General features: G+C 44.6%; 1 protein-coding gene across 3 annotated transcripts in view; it reads left to right on the top strand.

Annotated features, from left to right (window-relative positions):
• Nucleotides 1–19401, top strand: part of ZHX2 (zinc fingers and homeoboxes 2) — a 117355-nt gene that overhangs the window by 83709 nt on the left and 14245 nt on the right. The window contains exon 2 of one of the 3 annotated variants that reach the window (XM_075920175.1): nt 5151–5301. The exons of the other annotated variants lie outside the window; for them this stretch is intronic. The gene's annotated coding sequence lies outside the window, so the exon portion shown is untranslated. The remainder of the gene's footprint in view (nt 1–5150; nt 5302–19401) is intronic. 3 annotated transcript variants of the gene reach the window in all.

The following is a 19401-nucleotide window of genomic DNA, read 5'->3' as shown; positions in this document are numbered from 1 at the left end:
TGACCTGTAGGCTAATGTTGCAGAGAGGCCCACTGAAATAGCACCCTATAATCTGATTGAGACCCATCATCCCCTTGCTATAATTAGGGTTACCAGGTAGATCCCCCCCCCCCCAAATACTGGACACACTCGATCATGGGATGGGAGGGAGGGACCAGCCAGGCTTCCCTCCCATACTCTTACCTCATTTCTCTTGCCATGTCATCCACAACCCTTCCTTAAAAGAAGGGATCTTTCAGAAAAGGCTTTATTTTCCAAAAGATCCCCGTCTAGACTGGCGCTTTTTTCCGGCAAAGCTCCGAGCTGGAAAAAAGTGGTAGCCATGTTTATGCAAATGAAGTGGGGGGGATTTTAAATCCCCGCTTCATTTGCAATTGCGATGTGTCTAATTTGCATCCCTTTTACGGAAAAGGGATTCAGTGTAGACACAGCCTGGGTGTTGTGAGAATAAACACATTGAAGATTGAGGTGTCCAGATATTACAGTGATGGGGGTGATATAAGTACCACAGAGAGATAAGTAACTAAGCTAGAAATCTGTGTGTTGAGGGGACACAGAATGGTATCTTTTCAAATTGTTGCAAAGCATTTTAGCTTACATTAATGGAAATCACCAGGCAACAGTTCTAAAAGAAAAATGTTTGCTAGCTGCGGTGTTGCATTTTGATGGATATCCACATGATATTTTTGAAAATAATTTTTCCTTTAAATAAGTTACTATAAAATACATTTTAATTGAAAATATATGACAAGATTAGATTGGATCCCAATTACACCAGGGTTTTTTTTGTACAAAAGCCGCTCATTGAAACTAAGTCATCTAATCACTATGGGTATGTCTACACTACAAAGTTAGTTCGAACTAACGGACGTTAGTTCGAACTAACTTTAATAGGCGCTACACTAGCGCTCCGCTAGTTCGAATTTAATTCGAACTAGCGGAGCGCTTAGTTCGAACTAGGAAAACCTCATTTTACGAGGATTAAGCCTAGTTCGAACTAGCTAGTTCGAATTAAGGGGTGTGTAGCCCCTTAATTCGAACTAGTGGGAGGCTAGCCCTCCCCAGGTTTCCCTGGTGGCCACTCTGGCCAACACCAGGGAAACTCGTATGCCCCCCTCCCGGCCCCGGACCCTTAAAGGGGCACGGGCTGGCTATGGTGCCCGTGCCAGGTGCAAGCCTGCCAGCACCCAGCCAGCAGACCCTGCACCTGGCACAGATCAAGCCACCCATCTGATGCCCCCCAGCCCTCCCCCTCTTCCCGGGACCAGGCTGGTGGCTCCCAGGAGCTTGCCCGGGACCGCAAGAGGCGGGCACCCGCCTGGGCTAGTGCAGACATCGTGGACCTCGTCCACGACCTCCACACTAGGCACAGAAAAGTGGCCATCTAGGGCAGGATAGCTGCCAGCCTGGCCACCCAGGAGCAGGTGTGCATGAAAATCAAGGTGGTCCACTGAGACCCCCGACCCTGAGCCCTGAGCTTACAATGGCCGTCCTGGGTCAGACCAAAGGTCCCATCTAGCCCAGTAGCCTGTCTGCCGACAGTGGCCAATCCTAGGGACCCTGGAGGGGATGGACCGAAGACAGTGACCAAGCCATTTGTCTCGTGCCATCCCTCTCCAGCCTTCCACAAACCTTGGGCAGGGACACCACTCCTATCCCCTGGCTAATAGCACTCCATGGACCCAACCTCCATGACTTGATCTCACTTCCCTTTAAACTCTGTTCTAGTTCTAGCCTGCACAGCCTCCTGCAGCAAGGAGTTCCACAGGTTGACTCTTTGCTTTGTGAGGAACAACTTTCTGTTACTAGTTTGAAGCCTGCTACCCATTCCTTTCCTTTGGTGTCCTCTAGTCCTTAATTATGGGAACTAATGAAGAACTTTTCTGTATGCACCCTCTCCACCCAACTCCTGCTTTTAGAGACCTCTATCCTGTCCGCCCTCCGTCTCCTCTTTTCTAACCTGAAAAGTCCCAGTCTCTTTAGCCTCTCTTCATATGGGACCTGTTCCCAACCCCTGATCATTTTAGTTGCCCTCCCCTCTCCCACCCTCTCTGTTCCCCTCTCCCACCTCCTTTTCCCAGTCTCCCCCAGTTTTGTTCAATAAAGACGGATTCCATTTTTGAACACAATTGTCCTTTATTTTGTACATCAAGAAGAGGGGCTAGGGAAGGGTAAGTGGAAGGAGGTGAGGGAGGAATGGGGTACGCACCCCCGATGGGGAAGACTGAGCTGGCTCTGCAGGCTTCTGGGGGTGGAAGCTCTCCTGCAGTCCCCCAATTGCCCCCTCTCCCCAGATGGCAGCCTGCGGCAAGTGCAGCCGGTCTGATGGCCGAGTGCTGTGATGTGCCCAGTGTGGGTACTCCGGGCAATCCAAGCCAGGACTGCTTTGCAAGCAGGACACCCCTGAGAACTGTCTGTCCGGGGTGGGGGTCGGGACCCTTTAAGCACAGCCCTCGGCTAGCCTGAGACAGCATCTCCACGCTCTAAGTCCTCCTCTGATGCCCTGCCGGCACTGCTTCCGGCCATCCTTAAGCCTGGTTCAGGGTCCACTTAATGTGGACATACTAGTTCGAATTAGCAAAACGCTAATTCGAACTAGTTTTTTAGTCTGGATGCGTTAGTTCGAATTAGCTTAGTTCGAATTAACTAATTCGAACTAAGTTAGTTCGAATTAACGTTGTAGTGTAGATGTACCCTTAGGGATTAAAAAAATAGACTAGAAAAATCTAACCATTGAAATTCAATTATTCATTGTATCATTTTGGCTAGATTTTAAAAAGCAAACCGTTACCACCACAAAGTAATCACTCACAATGGTGCAGTATAAATTTGGACAACTGATCTCTATGAAAAGCTTCTCTATCTTATAAAGATACTTTTATGGAGGATGTTTGTCTTATCTTGGGATATGTTCCTTTTTAAAACTAGGGGAGGTGAGTTTTCATCCAGCATTGACTGACTGCAGAGGAACTATTTCAAACTTTAGGAAGGAGCTTTACCAAATTGTTTTCCTCAGTGACGGGAAGAATAATGGCTGAAGTGCAAGGATGAGATTTTCAAAATGGATGCTTGAGGTTCATCTCCTAAGTCCATATTTAGGTCCTGACTCCGCGGTTTCTTAGGGATGTGAGTGGTACCAAAGACTTTCCTCTGCTTAAAGTTAGACATCTGCTTGAGAACCTCCTCACTGAATCATGGCTTTAGGTACAAAACAAGTGGCCTGATTTTCTTGGTGCTAAGCACACAGCAGCTACTCTTGGTTAAATTTGAGAGGTTCTGGATGCTTAGAACCTATGAAAACAAACTGTTTAGATGCCAAAATACAGACTAAGAACTCCTATTTTTTAAACATTTGGAGTGCATAGTTTTTGTGCAAATACGTCTACTGTGTTTCACCCTGGAGTGCATCCTGTACCTTCTTTGAAGCATTAAGGCACTGAAGCCTCAGGAGTTACTTTTTAGTAGAGGGATTTTAAATCTGGTTGCATTCCAGACTGGAACTGGTGTTTTTAAAAATGGGAACTATTGACCTGCCATGAGGTGCCAAAACAGACTCTGAGCTGAACTGAAGTTCATCCTTCGTAACCCTTGCCAGTTTAAATGACTACAAGTGATAGCTGGCATCAAAGACACCACAGAGTTGTTAGAGGATGAAAATAAAGAAAATGGAATGGGGGAAATAGCAGTGTATTGGAAGTAAAGTTGAAACCACCATGTAGGAAGAAGATTTTAAAGCTATCCCTTTCTTGGATTACCCTCTACTAATTTGTGGGGAAAAAAAAGGTTCAGATAAATTGTGTTCCTCCTTCAGCACTGTAAAGAGAAGCCCCTGTGAGAAGGGAAATACAAAGTTACAGTAGTGACCAATAAGTTCCTTCTTGGCTCATGGAGAGCTGGGGACAGTCCTCTATCCCCGCTGCAACCCCAGGGCAGCCTGCTCCCCAGACCCCTGATCCCTGACCCCACCCCAGAGCCCTCATGCCCCCTCAGCCAACCCTCTGTCCAAGCTCTGAGCTCCCTACCACACTCTGAACCCCTCATTCCTGCCTCACCCCAGACTTTGCACCCCCCAGCTGGAGCCCTCACTCCCCTTACTCCAAACCTCTGCCCAGCCCTGAGCCTCCTCCCACACTCTGAACCCGTTGGTCAACCCCAGCCACATGAATTTTCTTATGTGCACTAATATGGAAGTCATGTGTCACACATCATCTTCATACTGGTGCAGATAACAAAACTAATTTTGCACATGCATGGGAAAGAATGAAGGGAACATTGATAGTGATCCAGCTACATAAGAAATCATTTAAATCATGCCGCCCATTTGAATTTTTTAGTAGTGCATCTTGATGAGTTGCCATTATTTCAGCAGATACTTCTTAAGCATTTGATAACCCCTTGCATGTGCGTGTGTGTGTGTGTGTGTGTGTGTGTGTGTGTGTGTGTATAAAACATTTATTTTTCTTTCCACTTCTGCTAGATTTTCCTTCAGAAGCATACCCCTGTGCAATGGTAATATCACAAACCCTAATCTTTCAAAAATCATGAGCCATGATTAAGTCATGAAATTGACTTTAAATCATGATTTTTTTTTAAAAAAAAAAGTATATATAATATAGAGAGGTTTTTTTTAAATCATTATTTTAAATCAATGTAATGGTTTTTTTAAAATTATATAATATAAAATTTCTATTTGCCCTCTGGTGCTAAGGCTTTAAGAACTTCCAGTATCACAAAACAAACAATAAAATGACAACTGCTGGCAACACTGAACAGGTGTCCAGTATGTAAAGACTGAATAATGGGTGTGTCACCCAGAGCAGGGATCAAACCCAGAATCTCTGGATCTGAAAGCATGAATGCTTTCTATGCTGGAACTAAAAGACTCACTTCTCTAGCCTGATTCTGCAGGCTTATCAACCTCTTTGTGTGACCCAGTCATTGGTTACAAATGTACATCATTAGTTTTTAAAGGTCTTTTGTTTTTATTTGTCCATTTTACAAGCTATATGCTATGAACTTAACTGGTCAATAACCTACTTGTACAAAAATCTATTTGGGTGGGAGCTGAGAGGGGATGTCTGTCATCCAAACATGTCCTTTTGATTATACACAGATTCGTTTTCCTTCCCTTCTGTTTTTTTCTTCTTCAGAATAAACAGTTTTCAATGCTTGTGAAAAATGCCAGATTACTGATGCTGGAAACTGAAGCCCAAAATTCACAGAGCAGGTATAGCAAGGAACGCTTTCCCACCACAAACCACCAGCCTGGCTCAACCCTCATTGCTTGAATCACTTGTAGAAGTGAGTCTCCTCATACGTTTAATCTGTGGCATTTCTGCTGAGACTTCAGTCATGTATTGAATGCCCCCAACTAGGCAGGTTTGTGGGGGATGGGGAGCTTTTAGCATAATAATAAGTTTTCTCTGTGAAATCCCCTGGGCACTGCCTGGCTTCCTGTATCATTCCTGACATGTGCCATATGTTATGTTTATCAAGCCAGAGAACAGTGCTTTATGGGATATTTTTCGGCAAACGAAATATCTTTTCCAAAGGTAGTTAAAACTTGTTTCTGTGCTGAATGCCCCATAAAATAGGTACATCTAAGCTTAATTATGTTTTCATTAACTTTGCAATTCAACTTTAAAACATTCTCGAGTGCCTGTAAACTGATGTTGTTGCATGGAAAAGTTGATATTTGTCTGATTATGACAAAGATTATAAAACTCTTAGGCTACGTCTACACTGGCCCCTTTTCCGGAAGGGGCATGTTAATTTCACCTATCGTAGTAGGGAAATCCGCGGGGGATTTAAATATCCCCCGCGGCATTTAAATAAAAATGTCCGCCGCTTTTTTCCGGCTTTTAAAAAAGCCGGAAAAGAGCGTCTACACTGGCCCCGATCCTCCGGAAAAAGCGCCCTTTTCCGGAGGCTCTTATTCCTACTTCAAACTTTGAAGTAGGAATAAGAGCCTCCGGAAAAGGGCGCTTTTTCCGGAGGATCGGGGCCAGTGTAGACGCTCTTTTCCGGCTTTTTTAAAAGCCGGAAAAAAGCGGCGGACATTTTTATTTAAATGCCGCGGGGGATATTTAAATCCCCCGCGGATTTCCCTACTACGATAGGTGAAATTAACATGCCCCTTCCGGAAAAGGGGCCAGTGTAGACGAGCCCTTAGTGTAGACAGACATATGTGTTAGAATGGACTGATGCTAGAAACACAAAAGAGTAAACACTTTGTCCTATTGATTAAAAATTGTAAACACACAAAGAGAAGCAATCAAATTATGAAGGACCTGGCTAGATCTTAGACCGTGCTTTTTTCTTATGGTCAGGAGACACTTAACCTGATAGTGTTCTTACCTTATGTTTGAAGTGGATAAAAGTACTTCTGTGTGAGAATATATCCCATTGAGGTGGGGAAAAGCTATCATGGAAGAGATCACAGGAAGAAGAAAGGAAATCCAGGAGGTGCCATTTAGATGCTATCTTAACAAATGGAGTTGATTTCTAAAAGTTGATAGAATAAAGAGTGCTCTTTTAACCCCCCAGAAATAATTCGCTCTTCTGTAAAGGTGTCATTAGTGCTGCAAAAAGAGAAGAAACTAAATACTCATTTTCTCCATATAAAAGCAAATGTGGACACAGCTGGGCTTTTCCAGTGTAGTAGAGGGTCCCATAAATCACGTGCCTCTCATCTTATGGCTACAGTTAAAGTCAGCATGGAGAAAATTGAATCCAATGATGGGAATTCAACTAGCTGAATAGGCAGGGAATTGAGAGTGATTAGAGTGATTGTTGTGTCATTTTATACTTTTGCTATTAAGAAAATTGAGAGTCAACTTTTAAAAAATCCTTTTTAGAAATACAATTTTTTTTTATACACACACAAAACAAAACAAAAAAAACCCAACAAACCACAGTGTTACTAGCAACAAAGCTTTTACATAGTACATAATTAGCCCATGAAATTTACCGCCATTGGAAAGAATTGAAGCCAAGGATTTGAAAAGAGGTTAGACATTTCTCTGGATATTGAGAACACTCACTAGGGGTATGTCTACATAGCACTGTTATTTCGGAATTGCTGATGTTATTTCGAAATAACAAAGTGCACGTCTACACACAAGCAGTTATTTGACATGTCGGAATAATGTCCAGCTGGAGGACTTCTTACTCCGACTCCTGTAACCCTCATTTTATGAGGAGTAAGGGAAGTCAGAGGAAGAGTGTTCTGTTTCGAAATAAGTGCTGTGTTGAAATGCCCATATTCGAAATAGGCTATTTTGACTTAAGCTTCGCAATTAGCATAGCTCAAGTTGCATAGCTTATTTCGAGTTTAGCCCTGCTCTGTCGACGTACCCTAGAATAAAAAAGCAGGATATTGTAAAATATAGTAATGAAAGGATATGAACCTTCTTGCTTGCAGAAACTATTCCAGAGGATAGAGCACTGGACAAGAAGTATGGAAACATGGATTCCATACCCAGCTTTGCTACTGATCTTCTGTGTGACCTTGGACAAGTCACTTCACCTCCCTAGGTTCATTCTCCCTCCCAACCCTTGTTTGTTTCACTTGTAAACTCTCTTCTTTCTTATTGTGTTTGTGCAATGTTTGCTAAACAAAGGCCTTCCTGATGGGTGGGACCCCCATGTATTACTGTACTGAAAATAATTATGTTTCAAGGTGTAAACTATCAAGTGAAAAGAATTGGAGGAGAAACTTCCTTTTGGACAAATTATTCCTTGATGATTCATATGGCAAAAATACAAAAACAAGGCCAGTGTTTCCTGAATGGAGGCAAGCTCCTAACACTATACTCAGGCACTTAAATGTAATCTTCTTGATAAGGTGCTAAGCACTTGAATCTCCTGTTGATTTCACTGGGACTAGTGAGTAACTTTTGCAGTTATATTTAGGACCCTAAACATGGTTTTAAGAACCTAACTTTAAGCCATCAACTGTAAATAGTCTGCCTGATGATCCTAGCTGTGAATTTTTTTAAAAAAATGTTATGGCACACAGTATTTTAGTTTAACATAGCTGGGAAAGCCTGAGGCCCCCCCCAGCCTGGTGCTCTGATACCTGCACCCCTCATCCCACACCGTTCCTCATCCTCAATCCCACATCCCCATTCCCCTGCCCTGAGCACCTCTTCAACTCCCAACCCTAACTCCTACATCCCTCACACTGCCAGCCCCCTACCCTGAAAGACCTGAGCCACGTCAGATAAGACTTATAATAATAATAATAATAAATACCTACCACTCTTCATCAGTAAATCTCAAAGTGCATCACAATCTGTAATGCATTTGTTTTCACAACATTTCTACGAGGTAGAGCAGTGCTATTATCCTCATTTTATAGATGGAATACTCAAGTTCATAGAAGCTAAATAACTTACCCAAGGCCACACAGGAAGCCTGTGGCAGAACAAGGACCTAATCCCAGGTCTCCCAAGTCCTAGGCTAGTGCTGTTACCACTGGGTCATCCTTCCTCTGCAGTCAATGTCCCTTGGTGCCTTTGAAAATTTTCCCTCCTCCCACTGCCTCCCCCCCCCTCCCCCCAAAAAAAAAAACCCCAACAACAACAACATGGATTTAACCAACTGGCAGGGTGATGAGTTCATGCTCCAGGCTTTAAAAAGTGATAAAGGTGACTAGTGATTTGGGGTGCCTTCTTTTTTGGGTGGAGGTGCCCCAATTTGAAATACCTTAAGAGGGCCTGATTTTCAGGACGTGCTCAGTGGCAGCTGTCAGAAAGTCAGAGCCTTTGTAGTGTCCCAGGCTAGGTACCAAAAAAACAAAAGTCCCCCAAATCACTAGTTACTTTTGAAAATCTTGACCATGTGATTTTTAAGACAAACTACAAATCAATTTTTCCTTTAGTCACAGAGTTCTAGAAATCAACAAACAGCCATAATTATAAACACCTGGATGTTTTCAACTTCTGCTCTGTTTATGGCAATATTTTTTTAAAACACAACCATTCCTTTTGTCACTATGAACACACACAAAGCTAAAATAATAGAATGATTCAAGTCATAATTTATCTATAACATTAACCTAATACATTAAGATTTTCATACAAGTATTATACATCTTATTCAGAACCATCTTCTAATTCCATTTTATTTAACCTACAGAGAACTGAAAGGGTCTCAAGCTTCTAGCCAGCTCTCATATAAATAGAAGTTGAGAAGATCTAGTCTATATTCCACAGCACGTTGACCGAATGTAAACCCTAATCTGACTTCCAAGTAGGAGATCTTCTCAAAATTTTTCCCTTCTACTTTTTTCTTCTATAAACCATTTAAGTTATAAGCAGCTGCTATATATCAGCCTTCTTAGGGGTCTCATTTGCCCTGGTCCACTAGTGCTTATTCTCCTGTGCATGATTAAAATGTGCTAAGCATGTAATTACAGTAGAATGTAATGGATTTTCGCTATCCTAATTGATATGCTTTTTTATATTACTGTAACAGCTGCACACTAAAAACAGCTATAAGGGGAGGAAACACTGAAATGTAACTCTCATCTCACATTCCTGGATTTGCGAGGGAATAATATAATCTCACATTAAGACCATGCATTTAGTTTTTCTGAATGGGAACAGGATAATAACTCTAATTGCATACCTTTACCCTCTCCCCCTCTTATGACCTTTGTGTGATGAAAAATGGTGGGGTGTGTTGTATGATGATTGACCATGTAATGTTAATTAAAATCTGCACTGGCCTAAACTCCTTGAGAATGACTTGCACAGCCATGCCTCTTGGAGTCAAGCATTTCAAAGTCAAGCATGCACCACCACACTTTGAGTCTGGTAGAAAACGTACACACACAAGTCTAAAAGGTTAAGTAGAGAGGAAGCCATCAATGAAGCTAGTCAGGAATTAACCAGTCAGTTCAAGTATAGAGCAAATGCAGTACGGTGGTGTGCTTGGCTACAGAGTGCTGATAGTAGTAGGAAATTCTGTTGATAAGGGGAGATAATGCAGCTGATTTTCTACTTTATAAACTGCTCAGGCTGTTTGTGATTTGGAGAGCCCATATCTGAATGGCATCTAAGAACGGAATGAATGTAGACTGTAATTGTTTTTCAGTCTGATTGATTTGTTGTACTGTAAGCTGGGATAATATCCTGAAACCTGAAGGCATAAAGACCTGGCGGCCACGAAAGCTCATCATCTAATAAACCATCTTGTTAGTCTTTAAAGTGCTACATTGTCCTGCATTTGGCTGCTCTGTGTCTGAGATGTCCCTTCTAGCAAGCTTCAGCAAGTATTCCCCAACTGCTCTATGAACCTCATCTGTTACTGCGAGGAGCAGGTTACAAAAAAAAATACTGGAGAACTATGTGAGGCAGGTCAGAACTCAGGGTACGTCTAGACTACCGTGTTTTGTCGACGGACGTTTTGTCGACAGATACTGTCGACAAAACTTCCGTCGACAAAGAGCGTCCAGACACATTGAGTTCTGTCGACAAAGCAAGCTGCTTTGTCGACAGAACTCGGTAGTCTGGACGCAGTGTTACAGGCAATAACACCTTCTGTCGACAGAGTTCTGTCGACAGAAGGTGTTATGCCTCGTAAAATGAGGTATACCAGCATCGACAAAACTGCTGAGTTCTGTCGATGTTATGTCGACAGAACTCAGCGGTAGTGTAGACGCTGGTATAGTCTAGACACACCCTCAGTGAAATTAGACATTCAAGCTCAGGTATTGTTTCTTGTAGCTTTTTTTTTTTTTCATTGTTGCAATTTTGAGTCGCAAGAAGCAATTCCTTGAATTGTGGCTACTGATGTTTGTTGTATTCAGGAAATTTATCATCAAGAACATACTTTTTATGGAGGTTAGGCTACTGATCAGTTAAACCAGAAGATTTAGCAAAAAAAAACACCTTTTTTTTTTTTTAAATCTTGGAAATAAAACCCCAATTTTTTGTGTGTATAAGAATTTATATTTTCTTTTGATTATTGTTGTTCTTTCCCCTGCCACAAATTCCTGGATGAAGACAGGTGCTGGGTCTCTCTATAATGATGTATAGCAGAGCAGACAACTGAGTAAGAGAGATTAGTAAGATTTAGGATGTAGAAACAATTTGTTTAACCTGTTAACCACTGGCTGCGGGCAGTGGGGGCTGCTCCAGCCCCAGCTCTCCACACCCGCAGTCAGCGGGGACTGATCTTTCTCACTGCAGCCGCGAAGACTGCACCAGCCCCACCACCTGCCATGGCCAAGGTCCTGCCAGATGAGCCATTGTAGGGTTAGGGGTCATGTATCTAGTTAACCTCTAACAACCCTAGTAAGATTCTGTGGCATGACAAGTTATTTAAGTGATACTGAAGTGTGTTGATGGATGAGGTTGAGTTATTTTAAAGAAAAGTTATAGACAGACCTCTCAGATATCAAGTCTGCAGTAAGTATTATGCACCCCGGAAAGAGTTTCAGAGAGTTTGAGGTTTCATCTCTTACCCATTTGTCATATCTGGCCAGTATTGATACATTAGCAGAATGCTGTGTGGCATGGACCCATCTCTGCTGACTTTCTCCTTTCTCCAAGTTAACACAGATTTCACCTTACTGCTTTGTAAGGAAAGGTTTCTTAAGATTTCTGATGATGTGGCAAAATACCTTTCTGGTGCCTCTCCTATTCTGCATGTTGGTATCAAAGACATCTCTCGCCTTCTCTGCCATATTGATTGCACTTGCTTTTCTCTGGATTGTGGACTGAGCTTTGTGCAAATGGACAGTGTCTCAGCTGCTACAGAAAATTTCCACTCCGACTCTTCCTCTGAGAAGCCAGCTTACAGCGAGCACTGTTTCTCAAACAGATAATTGTGGGGAAGGAGCACAAAAATAGGTTTAGAAGGTGCATCTGGCCAGTGGTACAGGCCACAAGTGTTGAAAGAGACAAATGTGAGAGTATGAAGAAGGGCTAATGCCCACTTCTCAAAAATCTCAGGCTACATCTACATTGCCCAGTTATTTCGGAATAAGCTATTCCAGAATAGTTATTCTGAAATAGCTTCTTTCAAAATAGCATGTCTGCACTGCAGGGAAGCCTCAAAATTAGTCCAAGGTGGGCTTCCCTAATGTGGATGTGCTATCTCAACATAGAACCCCAGGAGGCCCTGGGGAGGAATAACTTAGAATGGCCCTGGGGAGAGGCTATTTCAAAATAGCAGCAGTAGAGCGTCTACACATGCCTTATTTCAAAATAGTTTTTTCTGAATAGGTGCTATTCCTCATAGAATGAGGTTTAGAAAAGTCAGAATAAGCCATCTGTTATTTTAAAATTATTTCGAAATAATGGAATGGCTGTGTAGATGCTCGCATTGTTATTTCAGAATAACGGCCATTACTCCGAAATAACTTTGCCATGTAGACACACCCTCAGCGTTCAACAGGTGAAGAATTTTGATTCATGGTCTGATCAGTCCTAGGCTAGAATAACTCTGGAAGCCAGGTCTACACTAGAGACTTTTGACAATACAGTAACATCAGATAGGAGAGTGTATTTTTTTCACATTTCTATATCCATAAAAGTGCTAGTTTAGATACAGTTATACTGACATCAAAGTGGTTTTTCCAGTAAAAGTTATTTAGCTCAGGGAACGAGCTTAAGCTGTATCAGAAAAAGAACTTTTTTGCCAGTATAAGCTTAATCTATGCTGGAAGGATTTGCTGGTATAGTTACCCTGGTATTGGCTATATATTGGCAAACCTTTTTTAGTGTAAGTTTGGCGCAAGCATTGGTTCATTTTCCTCAGCCTGCTGCTCTGCATGGTTCTTAAGACCCCAGTCAATGGCCCCAACCTTGTCCTCTATTCAGTGCCTGTCGACCCAGCTAGGATATCTAGGGTTTTCTCTCACATAGATGGACAAAAGCAGTTGCCCCTCTGTCCCCAAATCAAATCTGTAGAACCATTTCCCTGTAATAAAAAGTCCTTGTGAGGGGGACGTTGAGTTATTGCTGACCCAGAGGTAAACAGTAACAAAGTCATTTACTGGGACCACTTTTGCAAAAGCTATACAGGCAGTCCCCGGGTTACGTACAAGATAGGGACTGTAGGTTTGTTCTTAAGTTGAATCTGTATGTAAGTCGGAACTGGCGTCCAGATTCAGACACTGCTGAAACTGACCGCCAGTTCTGACTTACATACAGAATCAACTTAAGAACCCCAGGCGTCCCCAAGTCAGCTGCTGCTGAAACTGATCAGCAGCTGATTCCAGGAAGCCCGGGGCAGAGCAACTCTGCCTCGGGCTTCCTGTAGTCAGCGCTGGTCAGTTTCAGCAGAAGCTGACTTGGGGACGCCTGGGGCAGAGCAGCTGGGGTGCTACTGGACCAACCCAGCAGCACCCCATCTGCTCTGCCCCAGACGTCCTGATTCAGCCGCTGCTGAAACTGACCAGCAGCGGCTGAATCAGGACCTGGGGCAGAGCAGCTGGGGTGCTTCCGGGTTGGTCCAGTAGTGCCCACGGGCGCTGCAGGACAAATCGGCAGCGCCCCAGCTGCTCTGCCCCAGAGTCCAAAACAAAAGCCTGGTCTGCTGGGGGGGGGGGCACACTAGCTGCGCCCCCCCCCCCCCAGCAGACCAGGGACACGGGGAGCAGAGCCGCAGCGGCAGCGGGGTGCCGTGCCTCTGAGGCTTTGCTCTGGCAAAGCCTCAGAGGCGTGGGACCCCCCCGCGGCTGCGGCTTCAGTCAGGGTGCCTGTGGTCTGCTGGGGACCGTCCCCAGCAGACCACAGGCACCGGATCTCAAGGGGCAGCAGCAGCGGTTCCCGCGCTTCTGAGGCTTTGCTCTGGCAAAGCCTCAGAAGCGCGGGAACCCGCCCGGTGCCCCTGGTCTGCTGGAGACGGTCTCCAGCAGACCAGGGGCACCGGAGCAGCTTACGAACTGGGCTTTCTCGCCCCGACTTCCGGGGCGAGAAAGCTCTGTTCGTAAGTGCGGATCCGACATAAGTCGGATCCGCGTAAGTCGGGGACTGCCTGTAATGGATTTTGAGAAGATATACTTAAAGGAGCAGGTCAGTTTTGACCTGTATGCACCCAGCTCAAACCAGGTGTCAGCAGCAGAGCAAATCAAAGGCTCTTGTTACTACAAGCACCATTTGATTTGGACCAAGCTCAGGCAGACAGCTGTCTGGTTAGAGACAAGTAGTCTCATTTCTTAACTTGCTCTTTAGTTTACTGTGTCTTAGCTTGCCCAAAATCAGGATTTTGTGTTCAAGCATGGCAAGACACAAAGGAAATATGGCAGCCTTGCTCGAAGGGATGGCGGTGCAGGAAGAAGGGTTTGGCTGTGCTAAGTCTGCATTTCATCCGGGTGAATCATCTATGCTCCGCCTGAATGAGTCTCTCCTTTCAGGCCTCTCTGCCTGATGTGCTTGCTGGGATGGAGTTCCATGGCTCCTGTAATGGAACACTAGTAACAATAGCTCTTCTCTGCACTCCATGCAGCCTGAGGCTGCTGCTGCCAACAAAAGCAACTGAAAGGAAGGTCAGGTCTCTGGGTTCCCAGTGGTCATGAAACCAGAATAACAAAACAGGCTAGGCTGTGAGGGTGGCTGTGCATGACTGGGGCAAAAACTCCATTCCTGGCTTAATACCGCTAGCTTCACACCAGGGATGAATTTGGCCTCCAAAAATCTTTTTTGAAAAATTAAATGAAGGCTGTGAGATGAGATTTAACTTTTGTTCTCTATGTAGATTTGTTTGTTGCTGTGAAACAAAGCTAGGCTGTAGCAGAGCATCTATGTGTGTTTTAAATCCTTACTGGTTACAGAAACAGCTATCTGTAGGTACAGTGTACTCATGCTAGCCCCTGCACAATGGTTGTCAACCAGGGTCTAGGAACGCCGAGGACAGGGCTGGACAAGATGCGGCCTAGGGGCCACATCCAGCCCACCAAACACTTTGATCCGGCCTGCAGACTGCATCAGGCCTAGGGTTGCCAGGTGTCCGGTTTTGAACGGGACAGTCCAGTATTTGAGCTTACTGTTGGGAAACAAATTGAGAAAATATAAATGTCTGGTATTCTCTAAATAAGATGTAATGTAGATTGTGATGTAATTTCCTGTGTGTCCAGTATTTTTGCTGAAACCATCTGGCAACCCTAATTCGGGCCACTTTCTATTTTTATCCTGCTTCCCTTGCCATCGAATTTCCAGATGGTGGCTTAGGCAGACCGATCTTATTTAAATGGCCCCTGGTAGCAGCGCTACCGCAGCAGGACCTGGAGCTCTGAGTTTTTTTAATAGCTGCAGCAACGCCAGCGGCTGCCAAGCAATATGATAGCAGTGGGGCCAGGAGCCCTTTTCTGTGTTTTTAATTCAAAGCCTCTGACCCCAGAGAACTTTGGAGGGAGGTTAGTCCCCAGCCTCGCCCCTTCCACTCCACCCTCCACCCCTTCTGGGGATGGTGGGTGGAGTCGGCTTGTGAGTAGGGATGTTAAATATCGGTTAATTGAATAGTTGAGTAACCTCATTATATCGCTTAGTCGACTATTCTATAGTCCCTGGGGGTGGAGCCAGCAGCCACTGTATGAGAGGCAGTAGCGCAGGGTGCCAGGTGGGAGCTGGTCCGCGAGGGGAGACAGTTTAAAATCCAGCTTCTCTCACAAACTGGCTGCCTGTTGCCCTGTGCTGCTGCTTCTGAGAAAGAGGCAGCAGTGCGGGGTGGCAGCAACCCCTGTCTCGGGAGGTCTGAGCTGCTGGACCCAGAGTGTGCGAGAACTGAGACGCCTGCCCTCCCGACTCTTAATGCAGAGCTGAAACGAGGGTAGGTCCCAGACCCAGCGTGAGCCAGGACTGAGTCAGGCTGCCCGCCTGTCCAGCTCTTAAAATACTTTAAATGCAGAGTCACAGCAGGGGTAGGTCCCCAAATCCCTTGCAAGCCAGGACTGAGCCAGGCTGCTGGCCAGCCTACTAAAAACTGGCAAGGAGAGAGGGAAATGCGCGTAGTCTATAGCATTAACCTATACGCTTTTGCTTATCGGTTAAATGGCTCCCCTGAGAAAATCATTACCCGCCCCTGCCTGAGGAAGCTGCAAGTAGATTTCAAGAGGGGGGCCATCAAGCAGGGACCACATTAGACTCAAGAGTCAAGGGCCTCGGCTAGAAAGCTGATGCCCCACCACAAGGGATTGAAGCCCAAGGCTCTGATCCCTATTACCCAGGGCTGAAGCCAAAGCCTAAGCAATGTAGCTTTGTGGGAACCCCTATGTCATGGTGCCTCAGGCTGCTGCCCTACTCATTAACTTCTAATGCCACCCCTGACTTTTATATGTAGAATACATTACAGGAAACCCCCGACATGTGACCACCCAAGTTCCGACCCCCCGCACTTACAACCATTTTTGTAAGTGCGGAAGAGGCCGAAAACCCCTGACTTACATCCTCAGCCCGCATTTATGACGGCGCACGGCACCTATCGTAAATGAGGGCTCGAGTTACGACGCCCCCATCTTGTGACACTTCCCCAGAAAGCAATCATGTCACAAGTCAGGGGTTTCCTGTATTGTGGGCTGTGGAGCTTTTGTGGGGGGAGGGGCCTCAGAAAGAAAAAGGTGAGAGAGTCTCCGTGCTAGTAAGTTGGAATTCTGCTGCTGCTGTTGATTTAGTTATATTTTAAGCACAAGAGAATCTGTGAGACTCCCACTTCAGAGGAGCAGAGGCAGAATCATTTAACAACTCTGTCAGAAGACCCGACGAAGCTAAAAGCCATCTTTTGAGGGCTTTGATGTCCTAACAATATGCTTCTATTGGAAAGCTCTGAGACACTTCTGTTATTTTCTCTGACATTGCCTGTAAAAAGCTATTAAATTAGATGTGGCAGCCCCTCCAAATTCATAAGGTGTGATTCTTTGAGATTTGGCATATGTGGTCCTCATTTCGTATGAGAACTGACTGGTAGCTTCAGGGCCAGAGGGGGCTTCCTAACAACTTTATATTAACTTATCACAAATGAGACGTGAGGCAAGGTATCAGAGGGGCAGGCGCCATGAACGTCTGAATTCAGAACACCACTGCACTTTGGCAGACATCCCATCGAGGAGGTCAAATGCTGGAGAGATGTTTTCCTCACCCTGACAGCAAAAGGCAGTGTATGCATCAGCTGGTTTAAGATACATCTCCAGGGGCTGTGGAGACTTGTGCCCTATTTTTCCTCCTTTTGCAGGCAGGCCATTTCACATAAAGGTCAAGGTGGTTCACTCTGCCATCACAAAGATCTCGCTGATATCAGGGACTGGGGAGAATATCCAAGGCTCTTTTCCTGAAAATAGACACTTATATTCAAAATGGAGATAACTTTTTACAAATCCTTAATGAGAAGCAAACGGTTTGTCTTTAATTTGCACATAGGGTCATAATGGTTTTGAGTGGAACTAATTTTTAACAAAAAATTTACAAACAGTAGTTCAAAGGAAGAAAAAGACCTTCCACATTTTTTTGTGTGGGAGCTGTTTGAGATGAAGCCCAAGTTGAACCGTGTACAATTTTTAGCCATAATCATCACAATCTTAACTGGAACAATGTCTTGCTTTCTCCTACATCTATCTGCCCATCTGTCCACGTAGCTATTTATAATGTACCCAGCATTGTGGATCTCAGCTTCTCCACTCTATCTGAGTATCCTCACAAGCACACACTCATAGACACTGATTTCCCCTAGCCACCTGGTGCTTGACTCCCATCCTGGCCCCACTCCACCCCTTCCCCTCACTCCCTGCTACTCCTCCTACTCCTCCCACCCCACCCCTCGCCCAAGACCCTGCCCCATCCTGACTCTTCTTGCCCCTGCTCTGTCTCTGCCCTGCATCCACTTCACCACTTCCCCCAAACCCCTGGTCTGCCTCTTCCCATCCCTGCTCTGTCCCCAGCCAGTCCCTCACCCCAAGTCCCTTCCCTTGATCATGCTGCATTCCTGCAGGATCCTCCCTCTCCCTCCCAGCATGTCCCAATGCTGCCAAACAGCCGTTTCACAGCAAAGGGAGGTGCAAGGAGGCAGGCAACAGAAGGGGAGCTTGGTTGCCAATATGTACTAATTCTTCCCTACGGGTGCTCCAGCCCCAGAGCACCCACAGAGTTGACACCTACGCACACGTTTAATAAGTTGTTTTGGCTTTGATGCCTCCTTGATTCTCTTCTAGTCTGGTTTTACCTCAGGGTTTTTCTAGCAAAAATAAAACAAAATAAAATAAATCATCATCTTAGGGATGCACTGTGGCCTAGTGAATAGAGCACTGGACTGGGAATTGGGAGATCTAGGTTCTATTCCTTTCTCTGCTATTGGCCTGCTCAGAGACCTTGGGAAAGTCACTTCACCTTTCTGTGTATGTTTTACCATATGTAAAATGGGGATAATAATAATGCAGGGGTAATGCACTTTAAGATCGATGATTGAGGTACTAGGTGGCATTGTTATTTCAGAGTAGTGAAGCAAAAATAAGAAAGCGAGATGTCTAAAAACCAAAATGGCCTCTTTTTCTCTCTTCCCCCTCCCTTTAATCTGTATTTTAGAACAAGAATAATAGAAGCTTGGAAATAATTATAAAAAGTGTCTGCAATTGTATTCCATTGTGTAATGTCTGGATTTTACCATATTATGGAAATTTAAACATATAAGAGGAATTATTTCAGGGAATTTCCATGGCTTGTTGTACCACAGATCAGATTGGTTTCATGGCTTTATAATCTATTAATAAACTGACTGTGGTCACTGCAGTGTAAAAATTTGTTTCTTCAATGGACAAATTTGAATTTGCTCTTTTTGATGGAATAGTCTGCCACATACGAAGGGGGAGATGAAGAGAGATGGTTGTGAAACCCCTCCCCCCACCCCTACCCAGCACTATTCTAAATCTCTCAGGTCCACCAGTGGTGGTAAAAGATTTCACCACTGCAGCATCTAACTCAGCTATGAGCAGGTTTAGGCACAATGGTCATGAAAATACGTGAGCCCTTTTTACTTCCACAAAATAACTGTTGCTACCGGTGATGCTCAACACAGACAGCATCCTGTAGTAAAAATAGTATGTGACCATGTAATTAATATATGTATCATAATGCATACAAATGCTGTGCATCCTGAATTCTGCCCCGTTGTGTGAAGTCTTCAAACAAAAGGCGAAATCTTACATGTGTCAGTCCAGATGTATAGTTCCTTGATGTACCATTTCAGACACCACAAGGCTGGGGAAAATGGATAGCGTTGTCCTTTCTGGTGTACAATGCTCTCAGCTTAGAGGGAAATGGAACATAATAGCCCTGATTCAGCAAAGCATTTTAGCACATGCTTAACCTGAAGCATGTGAAATAGTCCCTTCCCTATTCATTAAAGCACATAAAGATGTGCTTAGTTTCCATTGAAGCCAATGGGACTTATGCACATGCATCA

The sequence above is a fragment of the Pelodiscus sinensis genome, chromosome 2, assembly GCF_049634645.1.
Source record: "Pelodiscus sinensis isolate JC-2024 chromosome 2, ASM4963464v1, whole genome shotgun sequence".
Lineage (NCBI taxonomy): Eukaryota > Metazoa > Chordata > Testudines > Trionychidae > Pelodiscus > Pelodiscus sinensis.
Note: the sequence above shows the minus strand (reverse complement) of the source record. Positions and strands in the feature narration are given on the sequence as shown.